Source organism: Pyrgilauda ruficollis, unplaced genomic scaffold (genome assembly GCF_017590135.1).
Source record: "Pyrgilauda ruficollis isolate IOZ18807 unplaced genomic scaffold, ASM1759013v1 scaffold16, whole genome shotgun sequence".
Lineage (NCBI taxonomy): Eukaryota > Metazoa > Chordata > Aves > Passeriformes > Passeridae > Pyrgilauda > Pyrgilauda ruficollis.
Window position 1 is genome coordinate 5,643,649 of NW_024514764.1, and position 19,839 is coordinate 5,663,487.

General features: G+C 38.6%; 1 protein-coding gene across 1 annotated transcript in view; it reads right to left on the bottom strand.

Moving 5' to 3' along the window:
- The window catches only part of CYTH3 (cytohesin 3), a 48,712-nt gene that overhangs the window by 28,086 nt on the left and 787 nt on the right, over positions 1 to 19,839 (bottom strand). The gene's annotated exons all lie outside the window — the stretch shown is intronic.

Here is a 19,839-nt window from a genome sequence, read left to right on the forward strand (position 1 = left end):
TCCTTCAACTGACTTCAGTCTCTCAAGAAGACACTGATATGCACAACCAGCAGAAAGCAAATATCTAACACAGACAAAACACTAATTCTGTAATTGTACAAAGCAATACAACACCCTGACTCTCACTGCTCAGCTAACTTCTTGGTTTCATAAAAATAAACATTTTCTTTCTTCTGTGTCAGTCACAAATTAGTGGTCTTCAATATTTGCATTCCAAGCAAAAAACAATTAGATGGAATTTAATTTTGCTGCAGTTGAAACATCTTGCAAGTGTAAAGATATTTACACAATGCAAGGCTTTAAACTAAACAAACCTTTCCTTACCCATACACAAAATGAGTAGACATGTTTCTTCTGGCCTTTAAAATAACATACATTCATCTCTGAGAACAAATCTGATTGTCTCAGAACATTTGCCTCAACGGATATTCTCAGGCTATTCTCTCTTCCTTTCCCCTACATGTTCCCTTTTTTAAAACTCGATTACAGGAACATTTTCCAGCTTTCAGACAAGATGTATAAACAATGCTCCAACCACTTCTGGCTATTAAAAATTCCATAGAAGTTTTTGTAGGAGGACATCCTTCTGAATAGATTCACTTCACAGTGCAGAAACAAACTGGATCTACATTAAATTCCACGAGTAAAACCAGCTGGATTTGGCTGCTCCCTTAACTACTATGTGAATCTGCTGTTTAGTCACTGCTGAGCATGTTCCAGCATAGCAGCAATGACACTTCCATTAAGAGGGGAAATAATCCTGTACACAATATCCTTTCACACACAAAAAAATCACCAGTTGGTGGTATGAGGAATCTAGGACAGAATCCATGGCTGGCAGAGTTATTTTGAGTTTTCAGTCACAAGGGAGTCTGTGGCCAGAAATCACATTAGTGGCCAAACCCAGAAGAGAACCTCCAACGCACATCCATCATTCTCATTGTTTAGCTGCTGGAAATCACATCATTACAAGATGTTCCTGAAAACATTTTTTTCTTTAGGATAAGGGCATACTTTTCAGGAAAGTTACAGTAAAGATATTATCATTTTGTGCTTCTAATAATAGGAGGGGGAACCGTAAAAATATTAATATTATTACCACAAAAATACATTTTCAGGAATCTAGAGGAAATAGTTTCCCTCTGACCTGCTACACCTTTGGGATTTTTTCCTTTTACTTCTGCTGCAAAGGAGGTTTATTTTATCAGTGGTATAGATTTGTGCAGTTTTTTTTTTTTAAACAGACAAAAGCATAAAAATTGGAAATATGAAATACATTTTTTGTTCTATATAGAAAAGGTCCAGCAGGGTGACGGTACCATCAAGCGTGAAATCATCTCTTGTAAAAAACAAACAGTATTTCTTACAGTCCATAAGAATTACTTCAAATAAGGCAAGACTATGTTTTCATTCTGGCCAGAAATAGCCCTACATAATTTGTTAATGTGTTAGTCTCTCTAGTCAAGCAGAAAGTAGGCAGCTGCAAAATTGTGCAAAATCAGGGTCCAGATAACACTGATTTGGATGGAAGGAAAATTTTACCTGCCTCCCAAAAACCATCTTACTTAGATACCTCAACTGCCATGCCCTGCCATGGTACCTGCAGATGTTTCTGTCCATGGAGCACAAAAGGCAGAGCAGTGAGCAGCAAGAGCAGATGTGTTTTACAAACTGAACACGAGCTCCAACAGCTGTGCAGGGAACAGGGGCTGGAAAGGCTTCCCAGAGCTCTCGCATGAGCTGCTAATCCTGCCCGGGAGCGATGAGCTGCCCTTCTTAACGGCACCAAAGCACAAAGAGGTGCTTCCAGCAACTTCCCATCTTCACCTTCCTACAGGGATATACCCTCTGAAACAGATATATACAGATATACTCCACAGAAACTGCAGAGGCACCTCCCTTGATTTTTAGCTCCTAATTAGGCCTCTGACACAGATACTGGCCATTAGAAAGCAGGGTGTGTTTAAGTTAATGAGGTTTTTTTTTACTGTCCATGCTCTGTATTTTCATGAGCAGGCAGTACTGAAGAATACAATACTGATTGTACTATACTGACCTCCTTTAATAGTGTGTCTTATATCAATGGTTTTATGTATTTCCGTTAGGAAACCAAATGTTTTGCAGCAACTAAATGAAAGAACCACATAAAGGAGCATCACTTGGGGAGAAAAAAGAAAAAACACACAGGGACAAGGGCTGAGCAAGATTTCACAGGTAATGAGTTGGCTCCTCTATGCTCCTGCACTGCTTTGCCATTCGATGCCTGGACCCTGTTTTTTCTGAGTTCTTTCTTTCCCCAGTTTAGCAGGACAAATTGGTTTCACCAAGGGACCACAGAATTGCCCAAGACAACAAAACAGGCACAGCAGAAACTCCTGGCAGCACAAAGGTACAGGGGACAGCAACCCCCTTGAGGTCAGCCAGCCCTAAATCCAACTTAGCTCAGCCCCAAAACCCCATCCTTACAGGCTGTATTCTCTAAATACTAAAAGTAGTTCAACCTGATATTAATAATAGATAAGCATGGATTTCCTTTCAAAAGCCTTTTTCTTTTGAAGTCACTCTACTCTTGCTTCAAGATCAGAAGATGCTTCTAGGCCAACTTTTCTTTCTAAAATATGTAAATACAAATTACTGAATATGAAAAGAAAGCTGAGTTTAACTTAACATTTTAAGTCTCTTACCCAAATACATTAATACTTGCATTAATAATATAAAGTGTTAAAATATGCATATCCATGCATATTTAAGAAGTGCAGAAAAATTTTATGCCAGCTAATGTGGAAATGAAAAAAGGAGATGTTGGCCACACTGTAGTGGTGTGTGTTTCAGAGAGGGCTATGAACAGATTAGCACAGATACAGGAAATATTATCCAACATAACATGTGCCTTCACCAGCATCAGTTACCAATTACTTATTCAGGAATTCTGGTGAATCACCATTCTGATTTCAGTGTTACAGCTACACACTGTCACATTATCACATCTTAACATCACAGTCCCCTTCCAACAAAGAAAACAGTACCATTGAGGTAGTGTGGGACAAATGTAATGCTGTGCTGTGCCAAGCACTGTAAGTAAAAATGCACAGTCTTGTATTGTCCTGCTGGCTTAGGGACAGTGGGAGCATCTATACTGCCTTGAAATTCTCTTACTCTGCTTTCAGCTTTTTAACAAAATGTTTGCATCTGATTTGTTTTCTGCACAGTAAATAATAAGGAAGGGTGATCAGAATCAGCTTTGTGTAATAATACTACCATTATAAATACAGATATTACTCCTTCAAAATGAAGTGGCCTCAAGCATTTTATTTACACTGCACCAAACCAACAAAATACTGCCAAACAAACACATTTTTTTCCCCCTCCTCATTATGTATGCTGCAAGGCAGAATCTCACAGATAAATAATTTCAGGAAAGCTCAGTAATAATTCTCTCTCTGTGGAGCATTTGTATGTGCAAAACTGGAGAAACAAATGGGGAACTTACGTAGTGCCATAGCTGAAATCAAACACATTTTCTCTGATGCCTGCATTTGAAAACCTTTGCTTATAGTACATTATATTTATAGTATGCATTAACACAAATTTGGTCTTTACAGAGTGGAAGTCTTCAAATTCTGAATTTCTTTAGTACACTTTCATGGCAAGATTCAGGGCACAAAAAATTTTAGCACCCCCTGAGGAAGAGAATGATCCAGCAATAACACGTGGGGAGATCATGGATAACAGCCGATAGCACATTACATATCCACTGGCAATGCAGAACAACAACCACTTTTCAAGTGGGAGCCTTGGGAAGGAAATCAGGGCTCCCCCTCAACACCATACAGGAGGTGAAAGGAACAGATCACCATGCCAACTATGCACAGCATAGCTAAGTGTCACATTAGAGATATCATTTCTTTAGCTGAAATCCTTCATTCACTATAGAGTAAAGAAAGGGCAGCAAAAGAGCAGTGGATTTTGCTTGCCTGCAGCAAAAAGAAAATTCTGAAATTAAAATGTGTAGTAGATGCAATAGCTTTCCACAAGTAAGACCTTTTAAGCCACACAACAGAAGCAGGATGTGCCTTTTCATTTGGGGCATTTATGGTTTTGCCCAACACAACTGTAGTGTATTACTAGACAGAATTATACAAAGAACTGGATGGAAAGGGACTGGATGATCCTATGACTAAGTTCTATGACAACACAGCTCACTTCTGATTGAGCCAAGTATACAGATAACACTGACAGGAATTTAAAAATACTTTAAGCAAGTCTTTGGATGACCAGCACACGAGAGTGTCCGGCTCAGACTACAGATGGAAAATGGGTGGAACAAGTGGAAGCCCATACAGATTGGGAAGTTGGATAGCCTGAAGTACTGCAGCTACTGCTCAGGATTTGGTTCTGTGGTCACTTCAGCACATTTGGGATGGCCACCCCAAGAAGTATGTGTGGATGAAAAGGAAAGCAGGGACACTTCACCTCCCACTGGTACATGACTCCCAGTAGTCCCTGTGAACAACTGGACTAACCAGACATATCCTGCTGCCAGTCTAGACTTCTTTCAGCTCCAGGATCCAAGCAACTCAGACCAAGAATGGGGTAACTCCTCCTGAAAGCAGAGGTCATTTCATCACATTCTGCAACAGGAAGAGGCAAACAAAACCACTGATTCCTTCGGCCTTTGAAATGATATGTGAAGGAAAAAAGAATAGGACTGTAGCAACATGTTTCAGCTTTACCCTTACAGAAGGACTGTGTTTCCCCAGTCACCCTGAGTTACTGGGAAGAGGAAGTGGTTGGCTGGCAGGTACCTACATTTTTTCCTAGGATAGATCTTGGAAAATAGACTTGAAAAGCAAACACACCAGAGTAGTAGCAGACATTCCTGACAGATCCATTTCGAGGAGCAGCACGGAAAACTGACAGGAATGTCGCTGAGCAGCTGCAGGGGGGTCCTGGAGCCCAGACCCTGTGGTCAGCCGCCAGCAATACCCCCAAATCCTGCTCAATATTCAGGCACAGCTCATCAGACCTACCGTGTTCCCAGCAAAACAGCTGGGCTCAGACAGGCTTTCTGTCACAAATTTCCAGTAACATCTACTCTTGGCAATATGGGATCTGCTCACAGCACTGCACTCATTAGTGAGGAGCATTAGCCGTTACTTAGGATTGCCGGCTGTTTCTAAAGCACACAATCCAATTTTCGAAAAAGCAAGGCAAAGTTGATTTTTCCCCTTCCCCCATTCCTGCCTGACACAGTTCTGGAGTTAGATTTCAGAACAGTATTTATTGCAGAAGCTTTCTATTTATTCATTTTCCAAGATCGGTTGCACACTGAAGGAGGTGGAGCAACTGCCGGATTTGAAAGCAATCTTCCTTCCCTGAGGAATGTCCCCAAAGGCAGCACACAGGACTGCCCATCTACCAAGTAACTGCTAGAGCAGCACTCATATTCACCCAAAACAAGACAGATTCCAGGATGTATAGCTCTGTGCACAATGTGATGTCTGATGTTGTGTAAGCCTTTCAAATTCCTGCAGTCTCCTCCAAAAAAAGTAACCGTGGTACCTGCTATGGAAACCACTGAGCTGCAGTACTTGGAGAGAAATGCACTACAGCTAATACAGTACCTTGCTGCTTGGCTATCTTAGGCTTGAAATGCTCCAGTTTCTTACTATTACATCCACAGGCCCATTGGTCACATTGCCTGAAGTCTGAGAGGGCACAGAGAGAGTCAGGAATTTACTCATAGACTTGTTGGTGAAGGAATAGCAAAGCTTCATTTAAGACTGTGAAACATTTTCAGATTCCTCAGAAAAGAGTACACACAGCTTTTGTGAATTGTTGGTTGCCATCACACCGTGAAACAATTAGCTTGACAGGTCACTAATTCAGATATAAAAGAGCTTTTTATCTGGCCCACTGATAACAAGTCTGTTGGATGGATCCACTTACCGTAAGGTCAAACCCCTGGTCTCTCATTCTTTGCTTGGCAAAAGCCCATCAGCAGCCATACCAAATCTGCCTCACCATACTTCCAAAATAGAGCACATTCAACATCTGCTGAAATTCTTCTAAGTACAGACATAAGTTATATGTTACAAAAAGAAAGGTTTTTTCATACTCCAGGCAGACCTCCTGGCATTCTGATCAAAACTCATTTGAATAAATACATACTTCCTATTTAATCTTTCCCCAACTGTTTCAGCTAAATCTGCTGAAATATTACATCGCCCTTTCTAAGCTGTTTTCTCTGCCTCTTACTGGCAAAATCACTGCATTCCTTCCAGAGATCAGTGAAAAATAATCTGAACACATAATCTTTTGTACTTTATTTTCAAGTAACTTAGTCATTTTTCTCAGGCTAAGTACCTAACAAGAAAAAAAAAAAATCATATCCATACAACTTCAATGATCTAAGCAATTTAGTTTTATACTCTCAGTGTCTCTGAGACTCAGCATTTTCCCTGAAAATGTAAGCACCTAACTGGGATTCAACCCTCAATCTCATTTTTAAGTCCACCAGCTCCCACTGCTCCTATTAATAAACACTTTTTCTAAGATTTCTACTTCATCCTGTCACGCTCAAATACTAAATATTTTTGTTGACTAGGAAACAATTAAGTAGGACTACTGTTTTGGTTCTGTGACCCCTCAACATGGCACAAAAGGTAAAAATAAAAGATTTCACTTCCTAAATGGGTAAAACCTAGAGCAAATCCTGATTTTTCACCTGCACATAGCAGTTCCATTGACAGGGTGGTCAGATGTAGCCCCTGCTAAACACCTTTCCAAAGAGGTAATGCCTTCAGAGCAGTGCTCTACCTGGCACAAACTTTCATTATACAAAGACAGACTTTGTGTAAGACTGAAAAAATCTGACTCACATTAACATAGTTGCAATTAACCTAAATTTGCCTCTGGCAGCCAGAAATACCAAGCTATAACTTCTGTTAAGCAGTCTGTAGCAACAGTGTCTGCAGCTCCACCGACACAGCTCACATACTGAACACTGGGAAAACTTACTAGTGCAGTTCAGAATTTCTTCTGTGTATCACAGACATGGACAATGCAGCAGCAAGTACAAACCACCTGGAGAACACCATCCACAGGTAAACTCTTTACTATTTAATGATTTCTTGAACACTGAAAGAAGTGGTTGGTAATTAAAGAAGTGGCACTATCAAGCCTAGAATTTGTCCCCAATAATTCTGATACACATCTGCACAGGCAGCAGTCTACAGTCCACTTGAAAATCATACAAGAACTACTTCTAAAATATTCTTCAATCATAGCATCTATTATATGTTTTTAAATGTCTTAATAAAGTGGACCTTGAAACTTTGTTGAGACACTGGCAACTCAACCAGAACTCCAAATTTCCAGAAGAATAACAAAGATCCCCAAATTTCCAGAAGCTGCTTCTGAAAAATTATATTGTGGTCCTTTAAAGAAAAAAGGTCAACAAAAATAAATTATAACAGTTTTTAATCAGGCTATTAAATTCCATTAGATCTGACTGCAAGTATTTTGTCATGAAGTTCACAACTGAGAATACAGCTGGAAGCATCTAATTTTTTTTTTTCTTTTTTAATTCTTCCACGTTCTTTGTACCTCAAAGCAATGTCTGAACATACACTGAAGAACCTCAAAGCATAATTAATTACGAACTAACTATGAAAGTCCAGCCATCCTGTGTTATCCTAGCTAAGAACTCTGGAAAATAAAACCTTACCATACATTTTCCATTTTAAATGCCAAATTGGTTACTAATGAAATCTAGAAATACTTTATACTGATTTAATGATGATGTACATGCTTTCACTAAACCCTGCAGCATGCAACTTTGCACAGCACACATAATATACTCGTACTGAATAGATGACATATTTTCCATTAGAAATAGCAGCAATGGAAAATGACAACTTATACAGACCCAGAGAATATAATCACAACATTGTTCACTAATGCCTGCCACCACTGTTAACTCTATCCCAGAAAGTCTTGAGAGGAAGCTAGATATAGTACCAGAAGCTGATGAACTTCCAGCTGTAAGGGGGTGGGAGAGAAAGGAAGCAGACTGATTAGCTGAATAGATTTATTGTATGCATATTCTATGCTAAAACCCTGTATCTACTTCAACATACATTTTTTTTGAGTCATTTGACTGTTCACAATTCAAATACAGGAAAATGCTATCAGACTAACATGTGTTTGTTCAGCAGGAAACCCTTTCTTCAAAATGTAAAATGAGGTAGTGAAAAGCCAAATCTTGGCTAGAATTGTTGTACTATTATTTCTCCAATGTGAGAAGGACCTTTTGATGTTCTCCCATCACATTGGAAAATCAGATCTCCTAAGTCCATATGAGCTCCAGAGAAAAACACAATACAGCAATAGTTGCAGTGCAGTGCTCTCTCCCTCTCCCAAGATGCAAGACATGATCATACTACTTTCTTCAACTAAGCTGGCAGATTTTATTCTCAAGCCACAAATATTTTCTTAATTTTCCTTATAGTGCGTCATGAAAACAGCCAAAACCTCCTAAAGCAAATCTGCAAGCCAAGTTTCTCATTCTAGTTGCTGTATTTTAATGGTCTTTGACACTGGCAGAGTCTACATAAAACCAATTCTGCAAAATGCACTGGAAGTTGACCTGCACTTCAAGAAAACAATTAACCGAGGGATTCCTTTAGGCTCTTCACAATTCACATAAAGATCATAGTCTTTAAAAATTGGGAGAAAAGAACTCTGAATACCATTCTTACTAAACAAGAATAAAATGTAGTAATTGTTACTCAATCCCTGCAAATGTTAAAAAAAAAAAAAAGATAAAGTAAATTATTTGCATGGTATTCATTTAAAATATTGTATGCAAAAGAAGGACATCGCAGATGTTTTTGCATTGCAACTGGTTTGTGTTAGAACCATTCTACCTTCTAAGCACAGAGTTTGTCCACATTTCACTTCCACTCTGAAGCCAGAGATCAGCTCCTACTTGCTCAGGAAGGAAAATAAGTTGTTGTTGCTGTTCTGTTCTACCACTGAGGGGAAAAGTGCCAGGCTATCCCACAGCCAATAGACCCACCATAAATCTTCATCCTTTCTTTTTTTTTCTTCCTCAAAAAAAAATTAATATCAACAACCAATTAAGGCACATGGAAAGAAATGCAGAATCCAGGGTATGTTTGAGACAGTAATTATGTTTTAAAATTCATGTCACTGTCAGTATTGATGGATATAACTTACAGTATTTGAAGTAGCTTTCAGTCAATTAGGACTTCTAATTTGTATGCTATTGGTATTAAACTTCTTAAATTAGACTTGTGTAATTACAAACTGATTGAGTAATGAAAATCAAAATTAAAGGCTTCGAGTAACAGTAAAAGAACTCTGAAATTCAGGCAGCTATTTGATGGACTCCCTTGGCAAGTTAAGTTCAGAATGAAGATTTGGAAAGGAGTAGATACCTAAAAGACAGAGTTAGAAGCACCAAATACACCAAAGATAAACCAAATTCTATAGACAAATATTAGGTTTCTCCCCTTCTTACACCCTTGGGATCTGTAAAACAAAAATTAGCAAAACACAACATAAGTGAAGTTTATAAAACCAAATCTGTTGATCTACTCCATGCTGTAGCATTACATACTGCACCAATACTGTAAAGAGAGTAAAGAGACTAAAACCTTGTACTGTGAATGAGAAAACAGCATCTTCTTCCATTGAGTAATTTGAAAGAACAGGCACCTTCCCATTCCAATCAGTTCACTTCATTTCTGTTTAAAAAATTAACCAAAAACTCTTAAATGACTTAAAGTCTACAGCAAAATCTGAAGGCGTTTAAGTATTTCAGGATGGGATCTATGGCAGAGCTCTGAAATGGATACTCCTAGTTCCTGTTGCTTTTACTGAAATACTTTTATGGAGAGTCACTTTTTTCCCACCCTACCCTTTTCCTTTACTGAATTTCCACACAATAACTTAGATCTGACCATCACCGGACATCTGAACAACAATAAAAAAAAGTTACAGCTGGGTCCTGTATTAGTCCCAGCTGCACAGGATCTTTGGCTGCCTTCAGAAAACAAGACAGCCAATAGGAAAACAGTAGGAGAATTTCTTTTAGCAACTTACCTTCAAATAAACAGGGTTTTCGTACACTACTACAACAAACTATTTTACTACTCAATGCAATCAAACGATGTTATTCTTCCTATTTTTTCACCTCAATTCTAAAAAGAAAAAAAATTTAAATTAAAAGAAATGAAAACTTCCTTCTTCAAAACTTTTACTACAAAATGCCAGAAAATAATCATCTCCATATGCTCTTTCAAGTCTAACATACCACAGCGGATTGATCTGCCAAGTCCACCCACCCACAGGCTCTATAAACTTGAGAGTATTATTTGTATTTAATTTGGATTACCAATTTCACCCAACCTTTCCCCTTCACAACACGTTACTTTTCTAAGCTGACTTACTCAGGTAGAAGATACAAAAGGAAAATAAATAAGTTTTCAGCCAAATAAGAACAATACCATAATGCATATTCTCTTTATTTTGAGTATCAGTGAATTCACAGCGGAAAGACTTAAACTAGTCTTTTTTTTATGTTTGCTCTTATAAAATATCACCTAATCTTTTAAAACATTCATGTGATACTATGTCATTTATTGGTACAAGACCAAGACTAAACACTGCAGTCTTTCCAGCTTACATTGCACAAAATGAGAGTGAAGAAAGTTACATGTATTCTTATGAAAAAAAAAATCACTGGGAGTGGGGAAGCTTCCGCTCAGATATTTAAAAAAAGAAAGTTACTATATTTAATGCACAAAAATCCACTTCCTATAGCCAAAAAAATAATCAAATCCATATGCTCCATTCATGTATCCTTGCTACAACATGTACAGCAAACTGAAATGTCAGCTGCCTAGAAAGGCTGATCACACATAATACACAGAATACAGGCTTAAGACTCAGCCTGAGATTCCCACAATTCTGAGATTACAGAATTAATCAGCAACATCTACACAAAGAATAAACTACTTCCATATACCTGGAACTTTTTAATCTCTCCCTTCTGTGACTGCAAATGCTTTCCTAGACACAAGAGCCAATTCCCTAAACTTTGACTAGCCTTGGCTACCAGTATCAACTTCCACTTACGAAATGGTTAATCTGCAAACTGCAAATCAGGGATGATAGCAGCACAACTGATAAGAGATGGTGGGAACATGAGCACAGATATTCTCCCTGTCCCCAGATGAATGTTGGATGCTGCTTTAAAATGCTGCTACTACATGATATGATAATTTTAATGACTAAAAAGGTATAGTAGGTCAAAACAGAATAGCAGAAGAGGAAGTAAAATAAAAAGTCTATAAAGTAACACAGTTGCTTTTGAGTCTATGAACATATACTTCTAAATAAGGACTACTCATTTATGCATTTACATGACAGATATCAAATGCAAAGTGAGTTTTCCCCAATTAGTATATACCAGGTTTAAAAAAGATTACAGCAAGCATTATTTCAGCCCGATAAAAGCTCTTGAAGCAAACAAAGTGCTTGTTTTGGGTGGGTACCAAGCAGAACACTCAGTTAAAAGACATTTAAAAAATTGAACCAAAAATATGAAAAATGTAAAGAGAACCACAAAGCAGTAGAGAGGTGTCCATTCACCTACCCCATGCAGTGAAGTCCAGAGATCAATTCACAGATGTGCTACAATGGCTCATCAGCAGGCAGGGATTGCACACAGCAGCTCCTGCCTGGATCAGAGCCAGAGGAGCACATGTACGAGAGAGAGGCCAGGTCCCTCTGGTCTCTCAAGAAAGACTGAGAATGGTCCCATGCAGGACCCAGCCCTGTACTGTATATATGAGGAGTTTCATGGCCAGAGAATGTATCTAACTTGCGAAGTTCTTCCCCAGGAATGGAGTTTCTCCTTAACAGAGCCATCATCTCTTCTTACAGCCACTGTGGTTTAACCTCAACTTCCTGGGAAAACAACTTTCCTCCACATCCCCTGGCTGGGCAGCTACAATAGTGGAACAAAAACATGCAGCAGCTTTAGAAATTCAAAAATTTCATTTGCAAGGGGCCGAAATTGTACTCAGAGTACATGGCCTGGTGGGAAAATTCCTCCTCGGTGCAACAGAATGACTGGGCAGGAAGTTCATTAGGACAAACTTACTTGAGTAAGAAAGATAAAAAAGAAAAAAACTTACTTGGAATCTGACTGCTGAATATAAGAAACACTGCCTGAAGCAACCATAATTCCTTATTTTTTAGTAACTAATGCAACTACAAATACCCCTTTTGAGAATTCCCCCTCCCTTGTAAGCAAGGCAGTGGGATTTGTTTATTTCAGAATTTGACTCTACAGACAACACTGATTGTGAGCTAAACAAGAACCTTATTAAGGAACACGATATCTACAGTACATGAAAGCAAAAATGTAACAGCAAATAGACTCCTGAATACTTGGAATTCAAACAATTCAAACAAGAAAACAGCATCAATGGTATTTTGCAATATGAATCAAATATTAAAACAAAAAAAAATTAAATCTGCATTCTAGAAGTTACACTAATGAGGCAGTTGTATAAAAACCTTAGAGGTGACTCATGAAGAGATTACATCTCACAGTTCCTCTTAGAGAAAACAGTGTGAGGCAGTTCCCTTACTTGCATATGCTAATTTTTTCAGCCTTTTTTTGTGCATGCATGTGTGTGAGAACAAGAGTGAGCACAAGAGACATTGGCCACATTTGTTTTCTTACCCATCAGCTCCTTCTGCCAAAGTACACCTTGCACAGCACTCAATTTCCATCTAATTTGACTAAGCAGAAGATGTTCCTACAAGCTGTGTGAGAACTAGCAGCTGGATAGTAGGGCCCCAAAAGTAATTCCCACAGTAACTGCTAGCTTCTTCCATACCCTGAGATCAGCAGACTCACAGTTCATAATTTTCACACAGCTTTTTTTGTTTTAAGACACTCAATTTTTTGATCTAAAAAAATCAACACTGGTTTCTCCTTTTTTTTTAATTAAGAACTTACATAAAAAAACTAACCACACTCAACATATTTCATCTAAAAAATCAACACTGGTTTCTCCTTTTTTTAATTAAGAACTTACATAGAAAAACTAACCGACCCCTTGGGCATGATAGCAAAAGCTAGATCTGAATTCAGATTCAATTTTCACAAATGGACCGATCTCAGATTCTTGTTGAAGAACTTTCTTATGGAATTCAGAAGAATTGTTAGTAAAATCAATAAAATCTATCCTCATTGGGACAATTTCCATTATGCTGCTAAATAACAGAATCAGTTTCAGCTCTTCTATACACCCGGCGTATGATAACTTTTTATAATAAACAGCTAAAAACGAGGCTAATCACTAAAAGCACACTAAGAATGCCAAGCTGTTGAAAAATTAAATCAAAACACCTTCAAATCCTAGATGAGATTATGATTTAGATTTCCCAAGGTTCCAGCATGCAACATTTCCTGTCAACTCCATGTGATCCTACTGAATTTGTCAAACACGTTTTTTTTCCCTAGGAAATACTACATAACATTAGTGTTTGCCTTTCAACATGTCAACTGGAAACCCTACCCACTTATATCATACCTATTTAAAAGCACATATCAGAAATTCAATGAAGTTGTGGAAGCAGCTATGTATCACTTTATTTTCCTTAAATAAAACTTTGTATTAGCAAATAATGTGCTTAAAGAACCTCAGAAAGTAATGAAATAAATGTGACACAGATGTTCACAAAAAAAAAAAAAAAAGGAAGAGAGACAGAAAGAACAAGAATGTTTTTACTTCATAGCAACCAAATAGGTCAAGCCATTTCCTTCTTCAGGCAAATCTCAGAGGACCACAGAACACATGGTCTTCTACCAGATTTTGTACGTCTATCCCACGAAGAGGAAACAGTGCTGTCCAAAAAAATTTGCAATACTAAGTTTTCCCATGAAGTTGTTGAAATTAAAAGAAGGAAGTCATATGCAATTAAAAACCATTTGCTAGATGTTAAAATTATACAAATGGCATAAATAAATAGACCCTTACTACCTCATTTATACACCTTTCCTGTACAATATATTGCTCTCAAGGAACACACAGTGAAGTCAGAAATCCCAGCAGCACATCTGTTCACACAACTTCTCTTTTGCTTCTATAAAACAAAGTAAAACACCACGTGCTCTTCACTTCCCTGGGATCCTTGCCTCACAGTTCTATACACTGACAGGTTTTCCTAACAATCCAGCTGCTAAGGATTTATTTTTATCCTCTGTGAATGAAACACATAGTCATTAGGTCCAAGCTCCTAACTAAAATTAGTGCAATTCTTTAGTACATGCTTAAGTACTTGTGAACTGCAGGGAGACAAAGTGAACAAGAAATCATTAAAAAGAAGAAAAAAATCCATACAGATTCACTCAAATGCCACAAAATGCTAACCTGTATAATGGCTGGTCCCATGCAGAAGTCTACAGAAAATGTGATCTCATAACCAGATTAAATCTATTTGTGCATTCAAAAGGGAAAATTAACATTGCATAGGAGAACATATCTCATTTTGTAAGCATGTCAATACTCTCCCATTGCTCTTTCAGTGCCATTTTTATTACAACTTCTCTACAGACTGTTTTTTAAGAAGCAATAAATTACAACATCTCACTATTTACTTGTCAATAACCACTCTGGATGCCAGCATGTGTCCAAAGACATCAAATAGAGGAAGTGGGTGGAAACAACATTAAGAGCTGTTTCAGACTCATTAAGCTTAAGATGACAATTACGCAATCTTAAGATGTCAAACAAGCCAACATTTTAGCTGGGACAGATGGTACTGGATCCAGAGCACACTGTGAGTCATCAGTTTAAATACGATAGTTCCACTCTTATTTGCAAATTTGGTTATGCAGAAACAAGATGTAGAGAGGAAGAGAGTGCTAAAGCAAGCACAAAGGGTCCTGCAAATCTTCACCATAAAAGTTGTAAGTAGAAAGATCATCTTCCAAATGAAAAAGCAAGTAAGACAGGAACAGGAGAGAACTTCTTCAAAGTTAAAACAAAAAAACAACCAAACCAAGATTTCAAAAAGAAAAATATAGTAAACAGTACTAGAGGCAGCTGGCAGTACAAAGAGGAGGAAAAGAATGTACTGAGTACAAGGGGTCAGGACAAGTGTGGAAAGGACCTAGGATAAACATCAAGGAGATACTCTGAATTCAGAGAGTGACTGCAAACAGCTCGTTCAATGACTTCCAACAAGGAAAAGAGATGAGTGGTAGTTCAGATGGCCTTGGAGTCAAAGATGGGGTGTATAAAGAATCAGACTAAACCATTTTTGTATTGGGAGGGAAAAGAATGGGGCAAAAGACTGCAGCAGGTTGGAGCTACAGTTTAAGTGAAATATTTTAAAGCTTTTCCAAGCTTTATTGGACGAGGAAAAGAAAGACTTATAGGACAAAAAGATGGTAAGCAGAATCATGGAATGGTTGGGTTGCAAGGGACCTCAAGCTCTTTTTATTCTACTCCACTGCCATGGGCAGGGACACCTTCCACTATCCCAGGCTGCTCCAAACCCCATCCAACCTGGCCTTGGACACTGTCAGGGATGGGACAGCCTCAGCTTCTCTAGGAAATCTGTGCCAGTTTTTCACCACACTCATAATGAAGAATCTCTTCTTAAAATCTAGTCTAAATCCACCCTCCTTCAGTTTAAAGCCATTACCCCTTGTCCTATCACCACACACCCTTGTACGAGGAAGAAAATGGAGGAAAGGCCTTTCTTTTCATTTTCCCTTGAAAAAGCATTAAAAAAAAGAACAGGAAGCAATAAATACGATGGGATTGAAAAAAATTGATGTCAACTGCAGAATATGTTGAAAATCACTGTGCTGTCTCACCTCCTGCATCCCTTCAATTGGTGAAAGCTCTTGGAACTCCAGTGATACTAAAAGATTGCAATATCCATTTGGTAACAGTGGCCCACAGGGAGCCCACTTTCATGTGGCTGTTACTGTGACTCCCAGCTGTTGTTCTGCAAAATACACTCAGTTCCTGCCTGTAAATCCCACAGCCTTCTTTCCCAGCTGCAACAGTACAGACAGATGCTGTTACAGGCACACTGCTCCCCTAAATCCACAGCGTGCTTACATTGCTGAGCGTGTCACCAAATACCATTATATAACAATACATCAAGTCTGGCAACCAACCACCTCTGGAAACTCTATCAGCAAAAATTTCACATTTTCTTCCAAGTCACAGCTAAAAATATCAAGCATTAGGCTAAGAAAAACTTAACTGCAATTAACAAACACATTTTCTGATACCACCAAAAATAACTAATATGTATAACACAAATGATAAGACTTTATTACGACATTTTTTACTGCAGTGGTAACAGATTAAATGGTTTTGGGCTAAAAATTAAGATCCTACTGAGCTGACAGGTAATCTGAAGAAATATGAGATTAGTTTAGCATGGAGAAATATCTATTTAGCAAACAAGAGACTCAGCATGCAGCTCTGCTGGCTGGCAAAAGAACACAAAAACTGAACTACATAAATAGACTATCTCTGTATCTGCTCTTTTTCACTCCCAACAACCAAGCTGAGTGGTCAATCCAACACTCAGGTGCATTTTTATATTCTTGGGATTTCCCCAAAGTGCTATCTAACACTACAAGCCCTCCTCCAAAGGACTTTTGGGATAAATTTTATTTAAAACTACTGGTACAAGTTATCCTCTTTGATGAGTAGGGAGTGAAACATATTTAACGTTCTTCTGCACTAAAACACATTTGTTTATAATAAAAGAAACTCATAAAATAAGAAAACATGCAGAATTCATCTTAAATGCAAAGCAAATGTCTACAGTCATGAAGAGGCCTCATGGCTTCTGGTATCTTTAAGGTTTACCTTTGAAAGGTATTACAACGTAATAGAAGAGATGAGGCTGCTCGTATGAATACATATTTTTATTCAATTTTAAAACTTTTTTCCTAAGAAAAACCTGGGTCATTTGTTACATTTAACACCTTTTACCTATAAGCAGGTAACTGTTTTGCCTTGCAGAAGAACAGAAGTCATCCAATAAGTCTGGTTTGGCAGCAAATCCACTCTCCCGAGTCCTCTGTGTGACGATCTGGTCTCTTGGTGCCTCTCCTAATGAAGGACTGTCTACATTCTGTCCTCATCACAGACCCAACGTGCTACCTGGCACCATCGCTGGCAAGCACAGCCAGCAGCTAACTGAGCTTGGCAACCCAACTGCTCTATCCCAGAAGAGCTTCGACATTCAGAAATAAAGCACAGAGTTTGGGGAACAGTAGGGAAACCTCAATGCCATAATTAGTGCTATAATTTGGTCTATTTGTCAAGTACAAGCAGGACTTCAACCTTCTGGCATGTCTGTTTAGAGCCCTTTGCAGAGACAGTGTAAAACAAACATACAGAAGCTGGTAAGTATCCAATCTTGCAGTCTTTTTCCAGAGGAATGACACAGAATTGAATTGGGGGGACTGAAAAGCTGCTGGATGACTAGAGTCAAATTCAGAAAACAAGCAGGAGCTCTGTCCTGTGCCTGAAGCACTGACTGTTTATACATTTTGACCTTTCACAGAGGATCACTCGCTCACTGTGTGACCACACCAAGAGCACTATTGAACGCCAGGGTCCCGGCCACTGGCACCGCCACCTGTGAGCCCGTGAGAAAAGCCACTCAAATCACACAAGACGTAGTTTTAAACCAACTGGGGAGAGGGAGGAGGAGAAATTTCCTGCACTAAGCAAACCACACTTTAATCAGGACACAAAAGCAAGTTGAGCCAAACACCAACTGACTCGGATCATATCGCATCAATAATCCACGCACAGAGCCTCTGCTGAAATCAATGGGAGGCTTGTGTGGAAGTGTGGATTGTATAACATAAATGCATGGCCCTGTTTAGGGCTCCACATACAAAAGAAAAGGAGGTACTGACAACAATTCCCTCAATTAGCATTTCTCTTCCATCAAGTGCTTCTAAAATAATAAATTCTAACTTTACACAGTTCTGTTTTCATTCACAGTTTTTATCAGAGGTGGTAAAACAACTGACCCCATTTGACAAATAAGAGAACTGAAGCATAGGATGCAAATCAAACTGATGAGCAGCGCAGCAGGCAGAGCTGAACTGGGAATAGCAGCTTACCTTCTGAATCACACTTTAATGTCCTAGATATTTACATGCTTATCTAGCTCAAGTCTCTAATTAGGGTGACTCTGTGCAGCCCTTAAATAATTTTGCATACTTCCTAAAGCACCTGTGCAGAGTGATAAGCTTAGCTGTAAGAGTTTCCCATTCAATAATGTCAATTTTATGAGGATTTAGAATGTCCTGCAGAAGTTCAAAACACTGGGCTGCCCTGGTCAGGCTCCAAAGGGAGTCTCATTGCTCAGGTATCACAAGTCTCATTACTCAACAGCAATAAAGAGCTTTAAAACAGGCTGTCAAATCCACACGTTTCCTGTCATTAAATAAAAAAAGGGGAAAAAATTCAAACAAAATAACAACTTGCCAATTCATTAGCTAGAAGCAACCCAACTAATCCTGGTGCTCCAAACTGACAGCAATCCCTAGGAAAAAGTGAAACTGGGTCTCTATTCAAGAATAAAGCGCAATACTTACAAGAAGTCAGAGTAAAATGTCATATAGAGCAAAATAAAATTCCAGTCTTATTTGTGTGTGATTGTTTTACAACAATACACTATACCATAGTTTGTCCCAAAAAAACAACATGTTTATTAAAGTGATATTAGCTTCACTTGCAGGCTAGAGGTACAAATCAGGCTTCACATATAGAATTAGCATTTAGCTAAATGCAGACTGTGTCATCCCCAGGTCCTGAGTATTTGTCCTCCTATGCAAATCCAACTTTGAAATGTTTAACATCTTATGGAAGATTAATTCAGCAATATGTCTACTTTCTAGTTTACATTTTGCACGTGATTACTATATTATACAGGGTTAGTGCAAATAACAAGCATGTTCATTTCCCTTAACTACAGATCCAAGTCCATAATACTGTGAAAAGAACATATTTTGAGTTAAATGAGCTTTCTGCTCTTTACAATTACAGTGTTCAACTGCTTTGAATAATAACTTTTCAGGACTGGCTCGCTTTGTCTTTTGCTTTCCTTTTTCAGATTTTTTTTAAGAGTTAAGTCTATCACTGTCAAAAAAAGCAGAAATGCCTGCTGAGAAATGGCCACATTTCCAACCCACTGCTTGAAGAATTATTTTTCTGATTCATCATAGCATTATTTTTTCAAGTTGTCAAAACAAACACCACACCCTCTTGATTTCCGAGTTCTGGGTAATTATATTTAGAATTAGCAAGTAGCGCGCAACTATTAATCATACAATGCTTAGCCCTTACTTTACCTATTTAGAGATCAGCCAGTGCATTCAAAGGCCGCCTGTTTAGCATCAGGTTTAAGATATACCCTCATCGCTCCATTCTGCACCACCACGGCACAGACGGGCACAGACACACTGAATACAGGGCAGGCCATGCAGTCGATCCCTCTGCCCCAGGGCAGGATCAGCTCCTGCTCAGCCACCATTATCGCTGATGATACACAAGAACTGGTTATTTCAGGCAGCAGCTTTACACACGCACTCACAAAACACATTATAAATTAAAGGAGGGAAGCGTGTGGCACGTCTGCAGTGCCTTAAACTGGGGCAGCGCGCAAGCCGGTCTCCGAAAGATAAAAAATACAAATAAAAGCTTTCCCAACATGCGAGTCCGGATTTTCTAAAAG